The sequence below is a fragment of the Callithrix jacchus genome, chromosome X, assembly GCF_049354715.1.
Source record: "Callithrix jacchus isolate 240 chromosome X, calJac240_pri, whole genome shotgun sequence".
Lineage (NCBI taxonomy): Eukaryota > Metazoa > Chordata > Mammalia > Primates > Cebidae > Callithrix > Callithrix jacchus.
The window spans coordinates 63,344,977-63,370,379 of NC_133524.1; the positions used below are offsets into that span (position 1 = coordinate 63,344,977).

The 25,403-nt window shown below is 37.9% G+C and overlaps 2 pseudogenes across 1 annotated transcript; one reads left to right on the forward strand and one right to left on the reverse strand.

Moving 5' to 3' along the window:
* Positions 1 to 4,455: 4,455 nt before the first annotated feature.
* On the reverse strand, positions 4,456 to 8,717 carry LOC144581051 (uncharacterized; annotated as a pseudogene).
* Positions 8,718 to 16,232: 7,515 nt separating this feature from the next.
* Positions 16,233 to 17,452, forward strand: LOC144581052 (cyclin-dependent kinase 14 pseudogene; annotated as a pseudogene). Its single transcript, XR_013531594.1, has one exon. The product of XR_013531594.1 is annotated as a cyclin-dependent kinase 14 pseudogene (transcript).
* Positions 17,453 to 25,403: the final 7,951 nt, after the last annotated feature.

Sequence of the window (25,403 nt, forward strand, 5' to 3'; positions counted from 1 at the left end):
GGAAGAAAATTTGTTCTATAATATTACACTCTAATTTTTAAAATGAGCTCTATGCAGCTCTTTAATATTGATGTATATTTTTAAAAATTGGATTTATTTATTAAAATATTTCACCTTTTAAAATAATAATGGGTTCAAGATTAAGCAAACATCTGATCCTTTGATTAGAGAAATTTGGGGATACACATAAGTGGATGGCGTAAATGCATTGTCCTTTTTATTGTTACAGCTAGTACAAAATCTGGCACAATGGAAAGGGAACAGAACTAGGTTATGACCCAAGGAATTATCTGGGACTTGGAACCAATTCACCATAAGACCTTGGAGAAATGCTTTCTTCTCTTACGACTTCTGGTTTCTCCTCCACCTAGAAAATGAAAGGATTGGATTCTATTCAATTCAAAAACATTCCACCCAACAACAACCAATAATTCTACTGTTGTTGGATAAAATATTCTCTTGCTGTTTTCAGTATTATTTCACTTTAGACAGTTTCACTTTAATGTCTTTCATCTATTTTAAGATCTTATTTAATATATAAAATTTTACTTTAAGAGAAAAATTAGAATAAAAAGTTAACTATAGTGACACATAATTATCTAATTAACTTTATTGATTCATTTGTGTGTATTTGAATTTCTGTCTGAGATTATTTGCTTTTGACCTAAAGAACTTTGCTTTTTCTTATAAGGCAATTTGCAAGCAACAATTTTTATGTATGTCTGGTAGTGTTTATCTTTCATTTATGGAACATAGCTTTGCAAGATACAAGAGTTCTGGTTGAGAGGCTTGTTTGTTTTCCAAAGCATTAAAGATGGCATCTTGCTACTGTCCGGTCTTTCATGATGTCTGATAAAAGCACATCTGCATTTGTTATTATTTAGTCTCCCTGGTATGTAACTACTCAGTTTTATCTTGATGCTTGTAAGACTTTCTCTTTAACTTTGTCTGTTATCATTTTGACTAATTTATCTGGGTGTAGATCTATTCACCTTTTTCCTATTTTGAGTTCATGGAGCTTCTTGGATGTTTTTCATCACATTTGGTATTTTTTGGCCATCATTTCTTTATTCATATATTTTTTCTTCTCAATTCTCTCTCTCCTCTTATTCTGATACTTCAATTATACTTATATTGGATCACTTGTGTCCTACATTTATCTCATACTTTGCTTATTTTTACTCTTAATTTGTTATTTTTTTCCTTAGATTGCATACATTTTATTGCTCTCTCTTTACGTTCACTGATTCTTTCATCTGCCAGCCCAAACTGACTCTAGTGAAATTTAAAAATCAGTTGTTGCATTTCTGACTGCAGAATTTCTTTTTTTGCAAGTTAAATTTTAAACTGGTGGTTTGGTCTACAAATTTAGGAAACTTAAGAATATTGGTGATTTTATTAAATACAAATAAACATTTTTTACATTTTTAAAATTGTGGTAAAATATGCACAACATAAAATTTACCATTTTAACTATTTTTAAAACTATTTTAAGTGTACAGTTCAGAAGAATTAAGTACATTTATATTTCCTCTTTTAATAATTTATGTCTCTTTATTAATATATTTGCTTACATGAGACATAATTATTGTACCTTCTTGTACTTCTTTAATCATGGTTTTATTTAGTTATTTGAGACTATTTATAAGAGATGCTTTGAAGTTGCCCTTGCCAGATAACTTCTGTGGCCTCAAAGGCAGTTATTATACCCTGATTTATCCTGTGCATGGTCCACATGTTTTTGTTTCTTTGCTTGCCTTGTATTTTTTTATTTTTAAATACAGGAATTTTAGATGAAATTTTGTAACAACTCTGTAAACTAATTTACTTCCCTCCCCCCAGGGTCATTTTTGCTGTTGTTTGCATTTTTATGTTGTTAGTTACTTGGGTATTGTGCAGAGGTGGAAGGCCCTGTTATTCTCAATTCTCATATTCTTGCCCTATAAGGAAGCTGAAATGAGGGAAATTGGGGTTCAGTATTGTTGTCCTACTATACTTCAGGAAGAGCATCTGCTTAATGAGTGGTAGTGGGTGGTAAATGGAAACTTAGTCCTCTCAATCAGAAAATTAAAAAAAAAAACAACAATGGAAAGAGTAAACATAGACTTTCCTTTTCCTCCTGAATACTCTATAGTATGCTGAACAGTTGAAGCAAAAAGCATAACATTGATACGGTTCTCAAATTACACAGAGAAAAACGTGTAAAACAACTTAAACATTGTCAAGTAAAGGGCTTAAAGAAAGATAAAGTTTCTGAACTTCACTTGTAGTGATGAAATGTTTACCCCTGTAGACTATAAAAAATGTGTCTATATTGTAACACCTATAGCAACCACTAGAAAAATGTATACATTGACAAACACTCAAAAATAGAAAAATCATAATGGAATTTAGCAAAACAAGGAGACAGATAAATAAAGAATAGAAGGAACAAACAGAAAACAAAATAATAAAATGATAAGTTTAAACTTTAACATGCCATAATTTTATTATATGAACATAGTATAAAAACAACAAATAAAAGACAGAGATTGAAATAGCCATCTAGAAAACAGAACCCAAACATAGTGTGTCTACAAGAAACTCCCTTAAAACATGGTGACATAAATTATAAGTAAAAGGATGCAAAAAGGTCTGTCATGCCAGTATTAATCAAAAGACAGAGGGAATGACTATATTAACACAAAACAAAATAGATTTCAGAGAAAAGAAAATTATCAGCAACAGAGCGAGATATCACACAATGATAAATGGGTCACTCCTCCAAGATGACATAGAAATCTGAAGTGTGGATGCATTAAACAATAGTCCTACAAAATATGTGAAACAAAAGTCATAGAATTGAAAGAAATACCAGAAAAATCCACCATTACAGTTGCAGTCTTCAGCACCTCTCTCTAGAACTAGGCAGAAAATAAGTAATGATATAGAAGAACTCAAGGACTCCATCATCAGCTAACAGGTTCTTATTGACATTTATAGAACACTTAACAGCAGAAGAATACATATTCTTTTCATGCACCTAGAGAGCATATACCAAGGTACATCACATTCTGGCCAGCAAAGCAAGTCTCAACAAATTAAAATAATTGATATCATACAGAGAGTGTTCTCTGGTCAAAATGAAATATTGCTAGAGTGATTGACAGACATATAACAGGAAAATAACAAACATTTGAGAACTAAAAATCACATCTCTAAATAACTGTACTAGTCAGGGTTCTCCAGAGACACAGAATATATATATATGCACAAAAGGGAGTTTATTAAGTATGAACTCACACAATCACACAATCACGAGCCATCTGCAAGTTGAGGAGGAACAAAAGCTGTTCTGAGTCCCAAAACTGAAGAACTTGAAGACCAATGTTTAAAGACAAGAAGCATCCAGCACAGGAGAAAGATACAGGCTGGGAGTCTAGGCCAGTCTAGTCTTTTCACATTTTTCTGTCTGCTTTATATTCTAGCCATGCTGGCAGCTGATTAGATGGTGCCCACCCAGATTAATGAAGGATCTGCCTTTCCCAGCCAACTGACTCAAATGGTAATCTTCTTTGGCAGCACCCTAACAGACACATCCAGGATCAATACTTTGCATCCTTCAATTTAATCAAGTGCACACTCAGTATTAACCATCATAAGTCCATCCCTTGTCAACTTGAACCCATGCACATCTCCTGAGATCATACATAATCTTCAAATAAAGATAATAATAAGGTCACAATTATGTTTAACATAATACAACTATCCTTTGTACAATTGGAAACGCACCAAACCCCAACCCATATACTAGTACCTAAAGTTAACAACACTTAAATGATGATACAAAGTCAATAACTCTTATGGTACATAATAAAGGAAAAAATAAAATAAACACTGTTTTTTGTACAAGTATATAAATGCACAAACTGTTTTTAGCAAAAGAAGGAAATACTCATGAAAATTACATTTCTCATTTCTGCAGCTAGTCACATGATCCTAGCTGGTACTGATTGCTACCTTCTTCAACTAACCATTCTGTATTCCCTTTACCTTCAGCAAGCGTTTTGTGTGTGTGTGTGTGTGTATGTGTGTGTGTGTGTGTGTGTGTGAGAGAGAGAGAGAGAGAGAGAGAGAGAGAGAGAGAGAGAGAGACTCAAACCTTCATTCCTGAAGAGTCTGGGCCCTTTGTAGTCCTGCCCGGATTGAGCTGTTGTAGTTTCCCATTAACCTTAATCACAGGGCATGATAATACTAAGAGATGTCCTAATGGATCACCTTTATTCCACGAATACCCTTCCTTATCTCCCTTTTGAAGTAGTAAACTGATTTCATCTTGTTAGTCTGGGTCAGTCACCCTAGCCAACACTGTAACTCCCTTCCTAGCCTGTTGGCTTAATGATAGTAAGAGCCCAAAGTGTCCAGGGGGGCTATCTTAACTTCCATTTTAATGGAATATGGAATAGTTGCTGTGTCTCATGGTGGCAGCATTCCTCTCTCTGGAACTAAGACCTCCAGACCAGTAGAACGTAATGTCAAGGGAACAGGATCAAACATTTTGCTAGTGAATCACTAGGGGTGATGGTGAGTGGTGCCACTTCTGCTTCCACAACTTGATTCCTGGACCTGTGAATCCTGGCTATGGGACAAATAGTACCATGTATTGGACATTGATTCAGAACATACATGGCCTTTTGGAGAACTTTGCCTCAACCCTGCAAAGTATTGTCACTTGGTTGACAGTGTAATTGTGACTTCAAAAGGCCATTCCACCATTCTATCAACCTAGCTGCTTCAGGATAATGGGGAACATGGTAAGACCAGTGAATTCCATGAGCATGAGCCCATTGCTGCACTAACTTATCTGCAAATTGAGGTGTCTTGGTAAGAGGCAATGCTGTTTGGAATACCAAGACAGTGAAGAAGGCATTCTGTGAGTCCACAGCTGGTGGTTTTGCTAAAAGCATTGAATGCAGGATAGACAAACCCATATACGGAGTAAGTATTCTAGTGAGTATAAGCCTCTGCCCGTTCCATGATGGAAGAGGTCCAATATAATCAACCTGCCACCAAATAGTTGGCTGATCACCCCAAGAAATGGTGCCATATAGAGGGCTCAGTGTCAGTCCCTGCTGCTGGCAATTAGGCACTCATCAATGGTTGTAGTCAGGTCAGCCTTGGTGAGTGAAAGTCCATGTTGCTGAGCCCATGCATAATCTCCACCCTGCCACCATGGCTACTTTGTTCAAGGGCCCATTGGGTAATGACAGGGGTGGCTGGGAAAAGAGGTTGACTGGTGTCCACAGAATGGGTCATACTATCCACTTGATTATTAAAATCCTCCTTTGCTGAGGTCACCTGTTAGTGAGTATTCACATGGGATACAAATATCTTCACAGTTTTTGACCACTCAGAGAAGTCCATCCACATACCTCTTCCCCAAATTTCTGTCCCCAGTTTTTCAATCCTGCTTCTTCCAAATCCTTGACCATCCAGCCAAACCTTTGGCTACAGATCATGAATCAGCATATAATTGCACATTTGACCATTTCTCCTTTTATGTAAAGTACACAACCAGGTCCATTGCTCAAAGTTCTGCTCAGTAGAAATATTTCCCTTTACCACTGTACTTCAGGGATGTCCTACAAAGGGCCTGTAGTGCTGCAGCTGTCCACTTTCAGGTGGTGCCTGTGTATCATGCAGAATCATCTGTGAAGTAGGCCCTAGTCTTCTCTTCCTTTGTTAACTGATCATAGGAAACTCCTCATGAGGCCATCAGTGCAGGGTGGGGGAGAGAAAGCAGGGTGGCAGGAGTGGAGACCATGGGAATTTGAGCCACTTCCTCATATAACTTTCTTGTGCCCTCAGGACCTGTTCAATCTTGATCATATATACATCACTTCATTAGATGATGGAATGCTGTTGTTCACGACCCACTCTATGGCTATATGGGTCAAAAAGCACCCGGTTCATGATGGACAGTTAAGTCAAATATTCAGTTTCCACCAAAGTCAGGTAACAGGCCAAAGGCTGTCTCTCAAAAGGAGAGTAGTTATCTACAGAAGATGGCAGGAACTTGCTCCAAAATCCTAAAAGCCTCCACTGTGATTCACCTACAGAGACCTGCCAAAGGCTCCAAACAGCACCCCTATCTGTCACTGACACCTCAAACACCATTAGATCTGCTGAGTCATGTGGCCCAAGTTGCAGAGCAGCTTGCACAGCAGCCTGTACCTGTTGCAGAGCCTTCTTCTGTTCTGGACCCCACTCAAAATTGGTCAACTTGATAAATGTGCTGGAGTAACACACCCCAAAGAGAAATGTGTTGCCTCCAAAATCCAAATAGGCCCACTAGGCATTGTGTCTCTTTCTTGGTTGTAGGAGGGGCCAAATGCAGCAACTTATCCTTCACCTTATAGGGAATATCTACACGTGCTCCACACCACTGAACCTTTAGAAATTTTACAGAGGTTGAAGTTCCCTAAATTCTAGTTAGATTTATTTCCCTTCCTCTGTTATACAAATGTCTCATCAATTAGTTTTGTGTGTTTGCTACTTTTCGCTCACTGGATCCAGTCAGCATAATGTCATAATGAACCAGTGTGATATCTTGTGGAAGGGAAACATGATCAAGATCTCTGTGAACAAGATTATGGCACAAGGCTGGAGAGTTGGCGTACCCCTGAGGTAAGACAGTGAAAGTATACTCCTGACCTTACCAGCTGATGGCAAATTGCTTCAGATGGGCCTTATGGACAGGAATGGAGAAAAAGGCATTTGCCAAGTCAATGTCTGCCCACCAGGTACCAGATGTGTTAATTTGCTCAAGCAATGAAACCACATCTGGTACAGTAGGTGCAACTGGAGTCACCACTTGGTTAAGCTTATGATAATCCACAGTCACTCCAAGATCCATCCGTCTTCTGCACAGGACAAATGGGACAGTTGAACAAAGATGTGGTGGGAAACACCACCCCTGTGTGTTTCCTCGATGGTGGCACTAATTTCCTCAATCTCTCTAGGAATGTGATACTGTTCTTGATTTACTGTTTTTCTAGGTAGACGCAGTTCTAATGGCTTCCATTTTGCCTTTGCCTCCATAGTAGCCCTCACTCTACCAGTCAGGGAGCCAATGTGGGGGTTCTGCCAGCTGTTAGGTATGTCTATTCCAATTATGCATTCTGGCACTGAGGAAATGACCACAGGATGAGTCTGGGGACCCATTGGAGCCACTGTAAGTCAGACCTGAGTTAAAACTCCATTAATTTCCTGACCTCCAAAGCCCCTACTTTAATTGGATGACCACAATGACGTTTTGGGTCTCCTGGAATTAACATCAGCTCAGAGCCAGTTTCTGGTAGTCCCCAAAATGTCTGATCATTTACCTTTCCACAATGCAGTTACCCTGGTAAAAGGCCTGAGATCTCTGTGGAAAGATGAGAGAAAGCTTAACAGCATAAGTTATTGTTAGTGTAGCAGGATCCTTCCTCAAGGGGACTCGACCTTCCCTTCATTCAGGGGATTCTGGGTCTGTAAACTGGGTCATGTCTGGAAATTTTATTAAGGGCCTGTGATTTGGTTTTTATAATTTAAATGAGTCTTTCATCCATTCAACCTGGAAACTCTTCCAGGTTCAGAAAGTGACTGAAATTGACAAGCAGATATCTTCATGTGTTCCACTGAGGTGGCCATCTGAGTCCATCAAATGAATGGATATGTGGGTACTGTAGCAGTGCAGAGACAGGCTGAATCTAGACATGTTCTTTTTGCACCCTCTCAGGCACAAAATTTCAGCAAGAACTCTTCCATTTCTCAGCAAGAGAGAGAGACTGCGAATTACTATGGGGCAGATTTCTCTGGTGAGAAGGCCCTGAATGTAACTGGCAAGTAAGACTGATGCTTGTAGCCCTGAAGAGCTAAAAATGGGTCTTGACAAGAATAAGAATAGACACTGACTCTGGAGGGTTTTGCTTGTCCAATGAACAATGAAAATGCTCAGAGTGCCATAAAATACAGAAGGCATTGCGTGGATTTGGATGGCTGACCATCATTTTTTCAGACCAAAGAGCACAATAAAGTCCATAAAGTCCAACAATGGGCAGAGAGACATCCTCCTATGAGTACTAGTTTGAAGAGAAGTAGAACAGGCAATTGAAACATTGGTTGTTTAAAACAGGAGGAGATAAAGGCATGAAGAGCTGACTTACATGCCTTCAGTAGTGTGTGCTTACGCCAAACATGAATAGGACTGCAGTGCTCCTGCTAGACTTTTCTGTTTTATTTTGTTTTCTGGCTGATTTGAGGAAGAGATGATGGGGAAGATGCATATATAATCATGTAGTTCTTGTCAAGGGAGGAGTATGCTGGTTTAAGGACTATATAATTCTTTGCTTTCTTCCCAAATAACCTCAGAAAAAAAATTTTTTTTCTCCCTTACCTGATGCAGTGATCTTAGGACCAGGACTGCAAATATAAGTGCTGCAACAGCAGGGATGATTTCTAAATAGAAAACTGTAACTATGTTTTTAAACTTTATGTCAACAATTCCTAAAGGCATGATGATGGTGGGTTGTGCCTTTACCACATCTAGCAAAATTGAGGCTGACCGTGAATGCAGCTATGTTGCCTGGTGGTAAAAATAGCTCACTAATTCTGTACTTTGCCCTGTCTGAATGGGAGCGAACTGAAGAGAAGCTACTTGCTAGACTTGTGTTGCTACCTGCAATATAGACAAGCATGGCGGCGATTCTAATGCCCCTTCCAAAAGTGAAAAAAATTTGGTATTAATGAAGAGAAGGGGAAATAGTAGCTGAGAGTAAAGAAATGAATAAATGGGGTCTTCATTGAGGAAAATTTTATATTACATTAAAAAATCAAGAGTCTAAGAACAAGAGATAATATCTCAGAGCAGTTATCCCAGATTCCTGAAAGGGTGAAGTTTTATACTTCTCAAGGTCATTCCTGCTTTTGGACCCTGACAAGATTGAGAGGATACTTGCATACTTGCATACTTGAGTGACCTCATCTTGGGAGATATTCATACACTATGAGGGACTGGATTGTTATTGATTAATTCTGCATAATGTATATATATTTGATGTAAAAGTTTCATGGTAAAAAAAACAGGGGGTGGCCTGTGGTGTTATAGTATACATTGGTTTTTGTCCATGGTTACTGGTTCGTAACTCCCACAATAGAGTTTTTTTTTTGTTTGTTTGTTTTGTTTGTTTTGTTTTTTTATAAATGAAAGGTAACTGTTTATTACTGGAGAAGAGAAAAGTGTATACAAGAAAGTTTAGATTCTTTCTCCACATGCACTACTTTTGGAATAAAGTTCCAAATATCAACTTTGAAGATATTTACAAGGATAAATTTTTCTTAACAAGTGACCAGTTACTGTGTCATGGACATTTTTTCATAGAATCCATACTGTAAACTAAACGTATTCTTATAGTTTACAGGAAGCTTAGAGCAATTATGTATTAACAGAGAAGATGGTATTTTATTTTACTGCAAAATATTATAAAGGTGATATAATTTCGTGGCTTGTAAATGTTTAATTACTTGATTTCAACAGGACAATGAAAAAAAATCATCAAGACAGGCCTGGCTTTAAGATTTTTTGTATTCGATTCATTCTACTTTCACATCATCTCCAATTAGCTGACACATAGGTGACCACTGTAGAAGCCTGGATATCCATCAACACAAATGATGGAATAATGTTTGTTTCCAAGGCATTATATGCCCCAGTGGCAGAACCTGGGTTAATGTAGAATTTATTTTCATGCTCAAATGCTTCAAATTTGTGTGTGTGTCCCGAGATAAGAATTTCCATGTCAAACTGCCTCTGCAACAGGGCTAAACTGGCTATATCTCCCCAAGGAATAACTCGATGTCCATGGATGTACAATCTTTGTTATAACACTGGGTGTGTTCGAACTCAGGGTCAGGATCAGGTGCAGTGGCTCAGACCTGTAATCCGCACACTTTAGGGGACCAAAACGGGTGAATCACTTGAGGTCAGAAGTTCAAGACCAATTAGCTTGGCATGGTGGCGCACACGGGTGGCTGAATCAGAAAAATTGCTTGAATCTGGGAAGCAGAGATTGCAGTGAGCTGAGATTGCACCACTGCACTCCAGCCTGGGCCACAGAGAAAGACTTCATCTCAAAAACAAAACAAATAAAAAAACTCAGGGGCAGGTCTCTGACCTACTGCCTTTCTTTCACTCTAATGTTTCTGTGCCTTTCTGATTCTGGATCTTAAGACCCTTGCATGAGAGGGTCTCACCCTATACCCTGGAGGAAGAAATCCAGATGTAGTGAAGCTTCCACAGAACCCCAAGGGGGCAGAGAGAGTTAAGGGAGCTTCCAGATAGCTGAATACATGGAGGTCCCTGGAGGGTGGTGCACACAGAGAAGACATGGAAACTCTATGTCTCTTCTCTTATACCTCACCCTATACATCTCCTTCTAGTCTAGCAAGTAGTCTAGTCTAGCAAGTAGCTCCTCCTCAGTTTACTCCCATTCAGACAGGGTAAGGTGCAGAATTAGTGAGCTATTTTTTACCACCAGGCAATATAGCTGCATTCACTGTTAGCCTCATTTCGCTAGATGTGGTAAAGGCACAACCCACCACCATCATACCTTTAGGACTTTTGATGTAAAGTTAAAAAGGTGTATCTTTTGCAATATTTTTTATAATAAACCAATAAACATAGGTAAGTGTTTCCCTGAGTTCTGTGGGCTGCTCAAGCAAATTAATCAACCCAAAGAAGGAGTCATGGGGACTCTAATTTAAAGCCACTCGACCAGAAGTTCTAAAGGCCCATACTTGCAATTGGTGCGTGGAGAGGAGCAGTCTTCTACTGTGAGATCTGACACTATCTTTGGTAGGTAGTGATGGAAATGAATTAGAGGACAACGAGCTGATGTCTACTGGTGTTGGGGATAGAAGCCTTCTTCTATGTTTATGATTGTTGTGGTTTGATAATAGAGGAAAACATGGTTTGGGAGCATTCTCCTTACACAGAATGTAGGAAAGATAGTCTTTGATCACTGATGCCAATCACATCTTTCCATCCTTCGGTAGTGGCTGCATAGAACAGATAAATAATCTGTACACTGAAGAGAGCAAGCACAGAAATAGTGAGATATCACATTGAACTCAGCACTGCCCTGTCACAGGAAAAAGCAAAATTAAGCCAAACTCAGCTGACACTTGTTCGTGTAGGAAATAATTAAACCAGCTTTAGCCAGATGGGATCACTCATCTCAGCTGTCACCACCAAGGACTAAAGGGTTCTGGGGTTCTAAGTAAATAGGACAGTCAGTCTAGGACATAAGGACTGCAATTCTTAGGTAAGCCCTGGTGCCGAACTGGGCTCAGAGTCAACAGACTTAGTCAGGGCATGCAATATCCTGAGACACAAGCCAGGGCAGCTAATGGGAGTGCTTGCATCACTCATTCCAACCCTTAGCAGTACACTTAATGACAACAAAAGAAACCGTTATCCTTCTGCATGAGAATAGGAGAGGGAAGAGGGAAGAGGATTTTGTCTTGCATCTTAGAGATCAGCTCAGCCACGGTAAGCTAGGGCATGAGTCAGAGTCATGAGGCCCTTTTCAGGACCTAGCTTTTAGATGACATTTCTGGACAGACCCTGGGAATGAAAGAAATTCACTGCCTTGAGGGGAAGAATGCAGTCCTGTCAGGATCCATCACCTGCTGACTAAAGGGCCCTCAGGCCCTGAATAACCAACAGTGATACCCAGGTAGTACACCATGGGCCTTGATTGATACTCTGAAATGTGCTGGCTTCAGGAGGGGCTAAGCACATTTCCAGCTGTGGTGGCTATAGGGAGAGACTCCTTCTGCTTGATAAAAGAGGAGGGAAATGTAAAAGGGACTTCATCTAACATGTTAGGTACAAGCTCAGTGATAGGATGGTAGACCCTTAAGAGGACTATTGGAGTCTCTGATTCCAGGTCTTTTTCAAGAGCCAAGAATTTCTGGACTTGTGCTGGGCCACATGGGCCCATCACCCTGAAATGTGAGTCTCAGGCCAGGCAGCATTCACCAAAAACTAATTGAAGAGCCCTTGGGCCTTAAGTGAGCTTTGGTGGTATAGCCTGGCAATATTCCTCATGGTTCTTTGGTGGTGGTGGTCATAGGTTGAGACTTTCTTGCCTGTGGAAAGGGATGGAAGAGTGAGAATTACTGAGTCTTGCGATTTGAGTGCCAGTTCAGCTTCGGTAAAATAGAACACCAGGTATATTTCTAAAGCATTTGACTTCATTCCCTAGCTCCCAAAGGACATCTCTGGATCCACCAAGGACCTGGGATATCTTGTCACCCTTAGGGCAAGGACATGAGCTCAGCTTCTTTTACCACCTGCTGATTGTAGAACCCCAAGTCATTAAGTGAAGATAGGCAGTAGCCATGGAGTGGTTATAGCAGTCTTGAGCAAAACTCAGTACTCTGCTGGCTTCAGATTTGATCTAGTTCAATCCTAGTGGTGCTGGAAATAGGGTTGCTTATGTCACACTGCCACCATCTCCAGGTGACTAAAAAAAGAGAGAAAGACGTCTTTTGTTTGAGAGAAAGTACGAGAAGAGAGCAGAGTCTCTGTGTGATAATCCAGAAAAATTCTTTTGGATTCTATCTAAGACCATCACAGTGGTACCTCCATGATTCTGCAAGAACCACAGCATTACTGGCTTGGATTGCCCCCTAATGCAGATATGGCTTAGATCACAACATTCAGTTTCTTTTGAATATCTGAAAAGCCTTCCCACGAAGAAAAGGTACAAACAAGTTCAGACGGCAAAGACTACAATAAGTACATAATGTTTCAGTGGTCACAGTGAGACAAGCATCCACAGTCATCAAGACCATTCAGGAAAGGATGACCTGACCAAGAAAACTGAATAAGGAATCAGAGAACAATCCTGGGAAAGCAGAGATATGTGAACTTTCAGACAAAAGTTAAAAATAGGAAACCACCCAAAATGTAAGACAACACAGAGAAGGAATTCAGAATTCTATGAGACAAATTTACCAAAAGACACTGAAATAATTAAAAAGAAGTAATCAGAAATTCTGTAGCTGAAAAATGCAACTGACATACTGAAGAATGTATATGAGTCACTTAATAGCAGAATTGACCTATCAGAAGAAAGAATTGGTGATCCTGAAGACAGGCTATTTGGAAATGCACAGAGAAGACAAAGGGGAAAGAAATATAAAACAATGAAGCATGCCTACAGAATTTAAAAAGTAGCCTCAAAGGGCCAAGTCTAAGAGTTTTTGTCTTATAGAAGAGGTAGAGAAAAAAATAGAAATAGAAACTTTATTCAAAAGAGTAACAACAGAAAACTTTCCAAACCTAGAGAGGGATACCAATATTCAAGTTCAAGAAGGTTATAGAACACCAAGAAGATATAACCCAAAGAAGACCACCTCAACCCATTTTAAAATCAAACTGACAAAAGTCAAGGATAAAGAAAAGATCCTAAAAGAAACAAGAGAAAAACAAAAACAAATAGCATACAGTGAAGCTCTGCAACCCTTCTGGTGGCAGACTTTGCACTGGAAACCTTACAGGCCAGAAGACAGTAGCATAACATATTTAAAGTGCTGAAGGAAATAAAAACTGACCCTAGAATAGTATATCCAGTAGAAATAGCCTTCAAACACAGAGGAAAAATAAAGACTTTCTCAGACAAAAAAAAAAAATCTTAGGGGTTTTATTAACACATGATCTGTCCTACAAGAAATGCTATAGGCAGTATTTCAGTCAGAAAACAAAATGCCAGCTACTCGGGAGGCTGAGGCAGGAGAATTGCCTGAACCCAGGAGGCGGAGGTTGCGGTGAGCCGAGATTGCACCATTGCACTCCAGCCTGGGTAACAAGAGCGAAACTCCATCTCAAAAAAAAAAAAAAAAGAAAACAAAATGATGTTAATGAGCAATAAGAAATCATCTGAAGGTACAAAACTCACTGGTAATAGTAAGTACACAGAAAAACACAGAACATTGTAATACTATTACTGTGGTGTGTAAAGTACACTTAAGTAGAAAGACTAGAAGATAACCTGATAAAAATAATAATTACAAAAGTTGTTCAAGATATAGAAAGTATAATAAGATAAAAATAAAAACAAGTTAAAAATCAGACAGACAAAGTTATGGTGCAGAGTTACTACTGATACTGTTTTTGCTTGTTTGATTGTTTCTTTAGTGATAAGTTGTGATCGGCAAAAACACAGTGTTATAAAATAGTATTTGCAAGCCTTGTGGTAATCTCAAATCAAAAAAATATAAAAATACACAAAAATGAAAAACAAGAAACTAAACAATATTACCAGAATATCACCTTGACAAAAAAAAAAAAAATGACAAGAAGGAAGGAAGGCATGAAAAGCAGACCAGAAAACAAATAACAATATGGCAGGAGCAAGCTTTTATTCATTAATAATAAAATTGAATGTTAATGGACTATACTTTGCAATAAAAAACATAAGAGTAGTTGAATGAATTAAAATAATAAGACCAAATGATCTGTTGCCTATAAGAAACATATTTTATCTATAAAGAAGCACAGAAATTAGAAATAAAAGGATGGAAAACTATATTTAATGCCAATGGAAAGCAAAAAAAAAAAATCAGGAGTAACTATGCTTACATTAGTCAAAATAAATTTCAAGACAAAACCTCTAAGAAGAGACAAAGAAGGTTATTATATAATAATAAAAGTCAATTCATCAAGAAGATATAAAGACTTAAGTCTATGACCTCAAAATGAAAAACTACTACAAGAAAACACTGGGGAAAGTCCCCAGGACGTTGGTCTGGGCCAAAATATATTGAGCAATCCCCTATAAGCACAGGCAAACAAAGAAAAAAATGAACAAATGGAATCACATCAAGTTAAAAAGCTTCTGTGCAGCAAAGAAAACAACCAACAAAATGACAAGGCAACTCACAGGATGGGAGAAAATATTTTCAAACTCCTCATCTGCCAAGGGATTACTAACGGGAATATATAAGTAGCTCAAACAACTCTATAGGAAAAAAAATATAATAAACTGGTTAAAAATGGGTCAAAGATCTGAATAGACATATCTCAGAAGAAGACATACATATGGCAAACAGGTTTATAAAATGATGCTTAATATCATTGATCATCAGAAAAATGTAAATCACAACTACGATGAGATATTATCTGACCGCAGTTAAAATGTCTTTTTTTTCCCCCAAAAAACACACAATAAAAAATTCCAGCGAGGATATGAAGAAAAGAGAACCCTCATACATTGTTGGTGAGAATGTCAGTTAATATAACTACTGTGGAGAACAGTTTGAAGGGTATTCAAAAAAATAATAATAAAGTTATCACATGATCTAGCAATCCCACTCCTGGGTATATACCCAAAAGAGGAAATCTGTGTAACAAAGATACATCTCCACTCCCATGTTTGTTGCAGCTCTCTTCACAACACCCAAAATTTGGAAGCAACTAACACATATATGGATAAAAAATGTGGTTTATATACACAATGGAGTACTATTCATCCATTAAAAAAAGAATGATGGGGCGGCTGCGGTACTGCACGGGCCACCACTGTGGCGGCGAGGGCAGCCGCCCCAGGCACCAGGTAAACCGCCTTGCCCACCCAGCGGTGGCCCAGGCACAAACCGAGCCTGCCGCCTGCTCCTCGCCCCTTCCTCCTCTTCTTCTTCTTCTTTCTCCTTCTCCTCCTTCTTCTTCTTCTTCTTCTTCTTCTTCTTCTTCTTCTTCTTCTTCTTCTTCTTCTTTCTTCTTCTTCTTCTTCTTTCTCCTTCTTCTTCTTCTTTTCTTTTCTTCCTGTTCTTCTTCTTCCTTCTTCTTCTTCTTTCTTTTCTTCCTCTTCTTCTTCTTCTTCCTTCTTCTTCTTCTTTTCTTCTTCTTCTTTTCTTCTTCTTTCTTCTTCTTCCTCTTCCTCCTCCTCCTCCTCCTCTCCTCCCCCTCCCCCTCCCCCTCCCCCTCCCCCTCTTCTTCTTCTTCTTCTTCTTCTTCTTCTTCTTCTTCTTCTTCTTCTTCTTCTTCTTCTTCTTCTTCTTCTTCTTCTTCTTCTTCTTCTTCTTCTTCTTCTTCTTCTTTCTTCACAGAGTTTCACTTGCAGCTCGCCTCTTCAGCCCAGAGCATCACCTTCCGGCCCACGGAGGACATGGAGGAGGAGAAGGGGCTGCTTTCCCCGCAGTGCGCACCCTCGCCGTTGTCTGAGCTCTGCTCTGGACCAGTTTGGGGAAGTTGCCTGAGCCCCGTGCCACCCAGATGTGCGACCTCATTGAGCCGCAGCTGGCTGAGAAGATCAGCAAGATGAAGAAGTTGTGGAGAACTTTGTCAGAGAGTTTCAGCCATATTGCTTTGAAGAAAGATGACACCACCTTTGATGAGATATGTGTCACAAAGATGTCTAAACGGAATTGCCAGGGAATGGACTCAGTGATCAAACCCCTGGACACAATTCCTGAGGACAAAAAAGTCAGAGTTCAGAGGACACAGAGCACTTTTGACCCATTTGAGAAACCAACTAATCAAGTAAAGAAGGTGCATTCTGAGAACAATGCTTGCATTAACTTTAAGACCTCCTCCACTGGCAAAGAGTCACCTAAAATTAGGCGGCACTCCAGCCCCAGTTCGCCAACAAGTCCCAAATTTGGAAAAGCTGACCCATACGAAAAACTGGAAAAACTAGGGGAAGAATCTTACGCTACAGTATATGAAGGGAAAAGCAAGGTAAATGGAAAGTTGGTAGCTCTGAAGGTGATCAGGCTGCAAGAAGAAGAAGGGACACCTTTCACAGCTATCAGGGAAGCTTCTCTGTTAAAAGGACTAAAACACACTAACATAGTGCAACTTCATGACATCATACATACCAAGGAGATGCTGACACTTGTGTTTGAATATGTGCACACTGATTTATGTCAGTACATGGACAAGCACCCTGGCGGACTGCATCCAGATAATGTGAAGTTGTTTTTATTTCAGTTGCTGTGAGACTGCCTTCCATTTATATTTTGCACAGAGACCTGAAACCACAGAACCTTCTGATCAGTGACACGGGGGAGTTGGAGCTGGCAGATTTTGGTCTTGCAAGAGCAGAATCCGTATGGAACCACGCATACTCCAATGAAGTGGTTACTTTGTGGTACAGCCCTCCAGATGTCCTTCTAGGCTCAACAGAATATTCCACCTGCCTTGTGGGGAGTAGGTTGCATCTTTGTTGAAATGATCCAAGGAGTTGCTGCTTTTCCAGGAATGAAAGACATTCAGGATCAACTTGAATGAATATTTCTGGTTCTTGGAGCGCCAAATGAGGACACATGGCCTGGATCTCATTCTTTACCACATTTTAAGCCAGAATGCTTTACCCTGTACAGCTCTAAAAACCTTAGACAAGTGTGGAATAACCCATGCAGGTGATTCCCAGGCAAGCAGGGTCTGCAGTGGACCTCCAGCAGTCCTACAGCAGAGGAGCCTGACTGTTAGAAGGAAAACTAAAACACAGAAAAAAATAACTTCATCAACAACAAAAGGATGTCCAGAGACCTCATCTGAAAGCAACCAATTACAAAGACCACAAATAGATAAAGATGGGAAGAAACCAGTGCAAAAAGGATGAAAACACCCAAAATCAGACCACCTCTCCTCCTCCAACGGACCACAACTCCTCACCAGCAGGGGAACAAGGCTGGATGGAGAATAAGTCTGATGAATTGACAGAAACAGGCTTCAGAAGGTGGGTAATAACAAACTTCTCTGAGCTAAAAGAGCCTGTTCTAACACAATGCAAAGAAATTAAGAACCTTGAAAAAAAATTGATGAAATGCTAATGAGAATAAACAGCTTAGTGAGGTATATAAATGAATTAATGGAGCTGAAAAACACATGAGAACTTTGCAAAACATACACAAGTTTCAATAGCCAATTCAACTCCATTGTCTCAGCCTAAAATCTGAAACTGATAAGCAACTTCAGCAAAGTCTCAGGATACAAAATCAATGAGCAAAAACACAAGTGTTCCTATACACCAATAACAGACTTAAAGACAGCCAAATCAAGAATGAACTGCCATTCACAATTGCTACAAAGAGAATAAAATATCTAGGAATACAACTAACAAAGAATATAAAGGACCTCTTCAAGGAGAACTACAAACCACTGCTCAATGAAATGAGAGAGGACACAAACAGATGGAGAAATATTCCATGCTCATGGTTAGGAAGAATCAATATTGCGAAAATGGCCATATTGCCCAAAGTAATTTATAGATTCAGCACTATCCCCATCAAACTACCAATGACCTTCTTCACAGAACTGGAAAAAGCCACATTAAACTTTATATGGAACCAAAAGAGAGCCCACATAGCCAAGTCAATTCTAAGCAAAAAAACAAAACAAAACAAAGCTGGAGGCATCACGTCACCTGACTTCAAACTATACTACAAGGCTACAGTAATCAAAACAGTATGGTACTGGTACCAAAACAGAGATGTAGACCAATGGAACAAAACAGAGACCTCAGAGGAAACACCACATGTCTACAACCATCTGATCTTTGACCAACCTGACAAAAGCAAGCAATGGGGAAAGGATTTAATAAATGGTGTTGGGAAAACTGGCTAGCAGTGTGCAGAAAGCAGAAACTGGACCTGTTCCTGACACCTTACACTAAAATTAACTCCAGATGGATTAAAGACTTAAACATATGGTCTAACACCATAAAAACCCTAGAAGAAAACCTAGGTAAAACCATTCAGGACATAGGCATAGGCAAGGACTTCATGATTAAAACACCAAAAGCACTGGCAACAAAAGCCAAAACACCTAATTAAACTCCAGAGCTTCTGTACAGCAAAAGAAACAATTATTGGAGTGAACTGGCAACAACCAGAATGGGGAAAAAAATTTTGCAATCCACCTCTCGGACAAAGGGCTTATATCCAGAATCTACAAAGAACTGAAACAGATTTACAAGAAAAAAACAAACAACCCCATTCAAAAGTTGGCCAAGGATATGAACACTTTTCAAAAGAAGACATATATGAGGACGAAAAACATATGAAAAAATGCTCATCATCACTTTTCATTAGAGAAATGCAAATCAAAACTACATTGAGATACCAACTCACACCAGTTAGAATGGCTATCATTAAAAAATCTGGAGACAACAGATGCTGGAGAGGATGTGGAGAAATAGGAACACTTTTACATTGTTGGTGAGAGTGTAAATTCGCTCAACCATTGTGGAAGACAGTGTGGCAATTCCTCTAGGACCTAGAAATAGAAATCCCATTTGACCCAGCAATCCCATTACTGGTTGTATATCCAAAGGATTATAGATTGTCCTCTTATAAAGACATATGCACTCATATGTTCATTGCAGCACTGTTTATGATAGCAAAGACTTGGAACCAACCCAAATGCCCATCAATTATAGAATGGACAGGGAAAATCCATGGAATACTATGCAGCCATCAAAAATGATGAGTTCGTGTCCTGTTTTAGGGCCATGGATGAACCTGGAAACCATCATTCTCAGCAAACTGACACAAGAACAGAAAATCAAATACCATATGTTCTCACTCATAGGTGGGTGTTGAACAATGAAAACACATGGACACAGGGAGGGGAGCGTCACACACTGAAGTCTGTCAGTGGGGAACTAGGGGAGGGACAGTGGGGCGTAGGGAGTTGGGGAGGGATAACATGGTGAATAATGCCAAATATAGGTGATGGGAGGAAGGCAGCAAACCACATTGCCATGTATGTGCCTATGCAACAATCCTGCATGTTCTTCATCAGAACCTAAAGTGCAATTATATATATATATATATGGAGAGAGAGAGAGAGAATGATGGAGATGATTCTGGATTCTGTCATTTGCTAAGTCATGGATGAAACAGAAGGTTATTCCATTAAGTGAAATAAGCCAGGCACATAAAGACAGACTTTACATATTCTCACTTACCTGTGGGAGCTAAAATGTAGAACAATTGAACTCACAGAGATAGAAGAATGTAATGGACGTAGTGCTTGATAGTTTTCTCATCCTCAATCTCCTGTCAGCCTCTATTTTCAAGTATGTCTGTTGCTTCCTTCTTTATGGCCATGTGTACTCAATGTTTAACTTCCACTTACATGAGAAAATGTGATGTTTGGCTTTCTTTTTCTAGGTTAATTCACTTAGGATAATTGCCTCTAATAGCATCTGTGTTGCTGCAAAGGGCATGATTTTGTTCTGTTTCGGCAGCATAGTATTACATCGTGTATATGTACCATATTTTCTTTATACAGTCCATCACTGATTTGCATTTAAGGGGATTCCATGTCTTTATTATTGTGAATAGTGCTGTGATGAACATATACATACACGTGTCTTTATGATAGAATATTTTTTATTCTTTTGGATATATACTTATTAATGGGATGACTGGGTTAACAGGTAGTTCTAAGTTCTTTGAGAAATCTTCAAACTGCTTTCCTCAATGGCTAAACTAACATACATTTTCAACAACAATGTATAAATGTTCCCTTTTCTTCACAACCTTACCAGTATCTGTTACTTTTTGACTTTAGTAATAGCCATTCTGCCTGGTGTATGAATTATTGTGGTTTTTGAATTGCATTTATATAATGATTGGTGCTGCTGAACATTTGTTCATATGCTCATTGGCTGCATTTCTGACTTCTTTTGAGAAATGTCTGTTCATGTCCTTTGTCCACTTTTGAATGGGGTTGTTTGTATTTTGCTTTTTAAGTTCTATGTAGACTCTGGATATTAGAACTTTTTTAGATGCATAGTTTGGAAGTATTTTCTCCCACTCTGTAGGGCAGTGGTTTACTCGATGTTTCATTGTTGTTGTTGTTTCTGTGCAGTAGCTGTTTAATATAATTAGATCACACTTCTCAATTGTTTCTTTTTTTAATTATTATTTTTATGGTTACACTGTAGATATATATATATTTATGGGGCACATGAGGTGTTTTAATACAGGCATGCAAGGTAGAATAAGTACATCATAGATAATGGGGCATTCTCTCAATCATTTATCCTTTGTATTACAAACATACATTACTTTTATTATTTAAAATGTACAATTAAGTTACTATTGACTATAGTCACCCTGTTGTGCTATCAAATAGTAGGTCCTTTTTTATTCCTTCCAACTACTTTTTGTACACATTAACCATCCCCACTTCTCCCAAAGCTTCTAAATCCCTACTACCCTCCCCAGCTTCTGGTAATCATACTTCTACTCTCTATGTCCATGAGTTCAATTATTTTGATATTTAGATTTCACAAATAAGTGAGAACACGAGACCTTTGTCTTTCTGTACCTGGCTTATTTCACTTAACATAATAATTCTCCAGTTCCATCCATATTGTTGCAGATGACAGGATCTCACTTTTTTTATGGCTGAGTAGTACTCCACTGTGTATACTTATCACATTTTTTTTAATCCATTCATCCATTGACAGACACTTATATTGCTTCCAAATCTAAGCTATTGTGAACAGTGCTGCAACAAACATGGGAGTGCAGATAATCTTTTTGCTATACTGACTTTCATTCTTTTGGGTATATAACCAGAAGTGAAATTGCTGGATCACACTCAATTGTTGGGATTTCCTTGAATTGTTTTTGCAGTCTTCATCATAAAACTCTCCAGGGCCTATGTCCAGAATGGTATTTCCTAGATTGCCCTTCAGAGTTTTTATAGTTTTAGGTTTTACATTTGTCTTTAATTCATCTTGAGTTAATTTTTGCATATGCTGCAACAAAGGAGTCCACCTTCAACCTTCTGCATGTTGCTACTACTTATCTAGTACCACTTGTTAAATAGGGAGTTCTTTCCCCGTTGCTTTTTATCATTGATTTTGTCAAAGGTCAGATGGTTGTAGGTATGTGGCTTTATTTCTGGGTTTCCCAACTTGTTCCAGTGGTTTATGTATGTGTTTCTGTATCAGTAGCATACTGTTTTAGTTACTGTTGCCTTGAGGTATAGTTTGAAGTTGGGTAGTGTTACTTCTTTAGCTTTGCTGTTTTTTCTTAACATTGCTCTGGCTATTTGGCCTCCCTTTTTGTTCCATATGAATTTTAGAAAACTATGTTTCTAATTCTGTAATAAATGTTATTGGTTATTAGATAGGGACATTATTGATATTGCAATTTACTTTGGGTAGTCTCCATTTCAATAATGTCAATTCTTCCTGTTTGCATACAATGTTTATCTATTTCTCTATGTAATCTCTGATTTTTTTCAGCTGTGTTTTATAATTTTCATTGTAGACATCTTTTTACCTTCCTGCTTATCTTTATTCTCTTTTATTTTATTTTTTTGTGGCTACTGTGAGTGGGACTGTGTTCTTCATTTGATTCTCAGCTTGTATGTTACTGGCATGTAAAAATCCTACTGATTTTTATACATGGATATTATATTCTAAAACTTTTCTGAAGATGTTTATTAGATCTAGGAGCCATGGGAAAAAACTATGGGTTTTCTTGGTACAGATTTATATTATCTGTGAAGGGATAGTTTGACTTCTTATCTTTCTATTTGGATGTCTTTTATTTATTTTTTTCTCTCTGATTGCTTTAGCTAGGACATCCAGTACCATGTTAAATAGTAGCAGTGAGAGTGGAAATCCTTGTTCTTGTTCTCAACGGCAATGCTTCTAGCTTCTGTCAGCTCAGTATGATGTTGGCTGCCAGTCTGTCAAAGATGAGTCTTAATATTTTGAAATATGTTCCTTTCATATCTAGTTTGTATCTAGTTTGTTGAAGGTTTTCAACATAAAAGGATATTAAATTTTATCAAAAGCCTTTTCTACACCTGTTGAGAAGGTCTTGTGGTTTTTGTTTTTAGTTCTATTTATGTAACAATTTACATTTATTGATTTGTATATGTTAAACCTAATACTCATTGCAGAAATAAAGACTACTTTAGGGTGCTGGATTAGGCTTTTGATGTGCTGCTGGATTCAGTTTGCTAGTATTTGGTTGATATTTTTTGCATTTATGTTCATCAAAAATATTTTTGTTGTTGCAGCTCTGTCATCTTTTGGTATCAGTATGATGCTGACTTCATAGAGTGAGGTGGGAAGAAATTCCTCCTTCTTCATCCTTTTGAAAAGCTTTCAATAAGATTGGTAATATTTATTTTGTATTCATCTGAAAGAATTTGGCTGTAAATCTCTCTGATTCAGAAGTTTTTCTACTTGATAGATTTTTCACTACTGATTCAATTATAGAACTCATAATTTATCTGATTAGGATTTCAATTTCTTCCTGGTTAAATCTTGGGAGGTTTCACGTTTCCAAGAGTGTATCCATTGTTTATAGTAATCACTAAGAGATTTTTTGTATTTCTGTAGGTTGGTGGTCATATCCCCTTTGTCATTTCTGATTCTGTTTATTTGGATCTTCTCTTTTTTAATTTATTAGTCTAGCTAGTGATATATTGATGCTATTTATTCTTTCTAAAAACCAACTCCTGGATTCATTAATCTTTCATGTAGTTTTTTCATCTCAATTTCATTCTGTTTACATTTGATTTAAGTTATTATTTTGTGTTACTAGCTTTGGGATAGATTTACTCCATTTTCTTCTATTTCCTCTATGTGTTATGTTAAATTGTTAAGAATATTTTTCTTTTCAATGCAGGTGTTTAGCACTATAAATATCCTTTTAACACTGCTTTAGCTCTGCCCAAGAAATTCTGTTTTGCTGTATCTTTGTCCTCATGAGTTTAAACTAATTCTTAATTGTTGCCTTAACTTTATTGTTTAGCTAAAAGCCATTCAGTAGCAGATCGCTTAATTTTAGTGTAATTTTATGGTTTTGAGAGATCATAGTATTGATTTGTGTTTTTATTTCTGTGTGGGCCAAGATTATGGTTGATAAAATTTGTTTGTTTGCTTTTAATTATTTGAACATAACTTTATTGCCAAGTGTGTGGTTAATTTACAAAGATGTGCCCTGTGCAGATAAGAAGAATGTACAGTCTGCTGTTATTGGATGAGGTATACTATAGATGTCTGTTAGGTCCATTTGTTGAATTGTCTAGTTTACATCCTGAGTATCTTTGTTAGGTTTCTGCCTTTATAATCTGTCTAGTACTGTCAGTAAAGTGTGGTTATCTAAGTTTCTTCATAGCTCTCTACTTGTTTTATAAATATGGATGCTCCAGTGTTGGGGGCATACACATTTAGGATAATTAATTCTTCTTGTTGAATCGAACCTTTTATTATTATGTAATAACTTATTGTCTTTTTAAAATTATTATTGTTTTAGAGTCTGTTTTGTCTGAAATAATAACAACACCTGCTCATTTTTCTTTTTTATTTTCTTGATAGATCTTTCCCTATTCCTTTACTTTGATTCTACGATTTTTCTTGCATGAGTGATGAGTCTCTTGAAGAGAGCATACTGTTGGATCTTGCTTCTTTTTCCAACTTGCCACTCTGTGTCTTTTAGGTGGAGCATTTATTCCATTTTTATTCAAGGTTAATATTAATATGTGCAAATTTGATCCTGTCATTATATTGTTAGCTGGTTGTTTTGTAAACTCAATTGTGTAGTTGTTTTATGGTGTCAATGGTCTATGTACTTATGCACATTTTTGCTGTGCCCATTAACAATCTTTCATTTGCATGTTTAGCTCTCCCTTAAGAACATCTTGTAAGGCAGATCCAGTGATAGTAAATTCCCTTAGCATATACTTGTTTCAAAATGACTTTATTTTTTTTTCTTTGCTTATGAAGTCTAGTTTGGCTGGATATAAAATTCTTGGTTAAAATTTCTATTCCTTAAGAAAGTTGAATATAAGCCCCCATCTCTTCTGTTTTCTGGAGTCTTGCCAGAAGTTCCACTGTTAGACTGATAGGGTTCCCTTTGTAGGTGACCTACCCCTTTTCTCTTGCTCCCTTAATGATTTTTTTACCCCCCTATTGATCTTGGAGAATCTGATGACTATGTGTCTTTGGAATGTTGTCTTGCATGGTATCTTGCAGGAGTTCTCTGAAGTTCCTAAATTTTAATGTGGTCCTTTCTAGTGGTTGGAAAAATTTTCATGGACAGCAACCTCAAATATATTTTTCAATTTGTTTGATATCTCTCCCTCTCTTTCAGGGATGCCAATGAATCCTAGGTTTAATCTTTTTACATCATCTCATATTTTTCAAATGTTTTGTTCATTCTGTTATATTTCTTTTTCTGACTGAGTTGCCTCAAAATACCAGTTTTTGAGGTCTGAGATTCTTTCCTCAGTTTGGTTGATTCCACTGTTAATATTTCTAATTGTATGAAGAAATTCATGTAGTGAGTTTTTCAGCTATATCAGATCAGTTTGATTCTTTCTTAAAATGGCT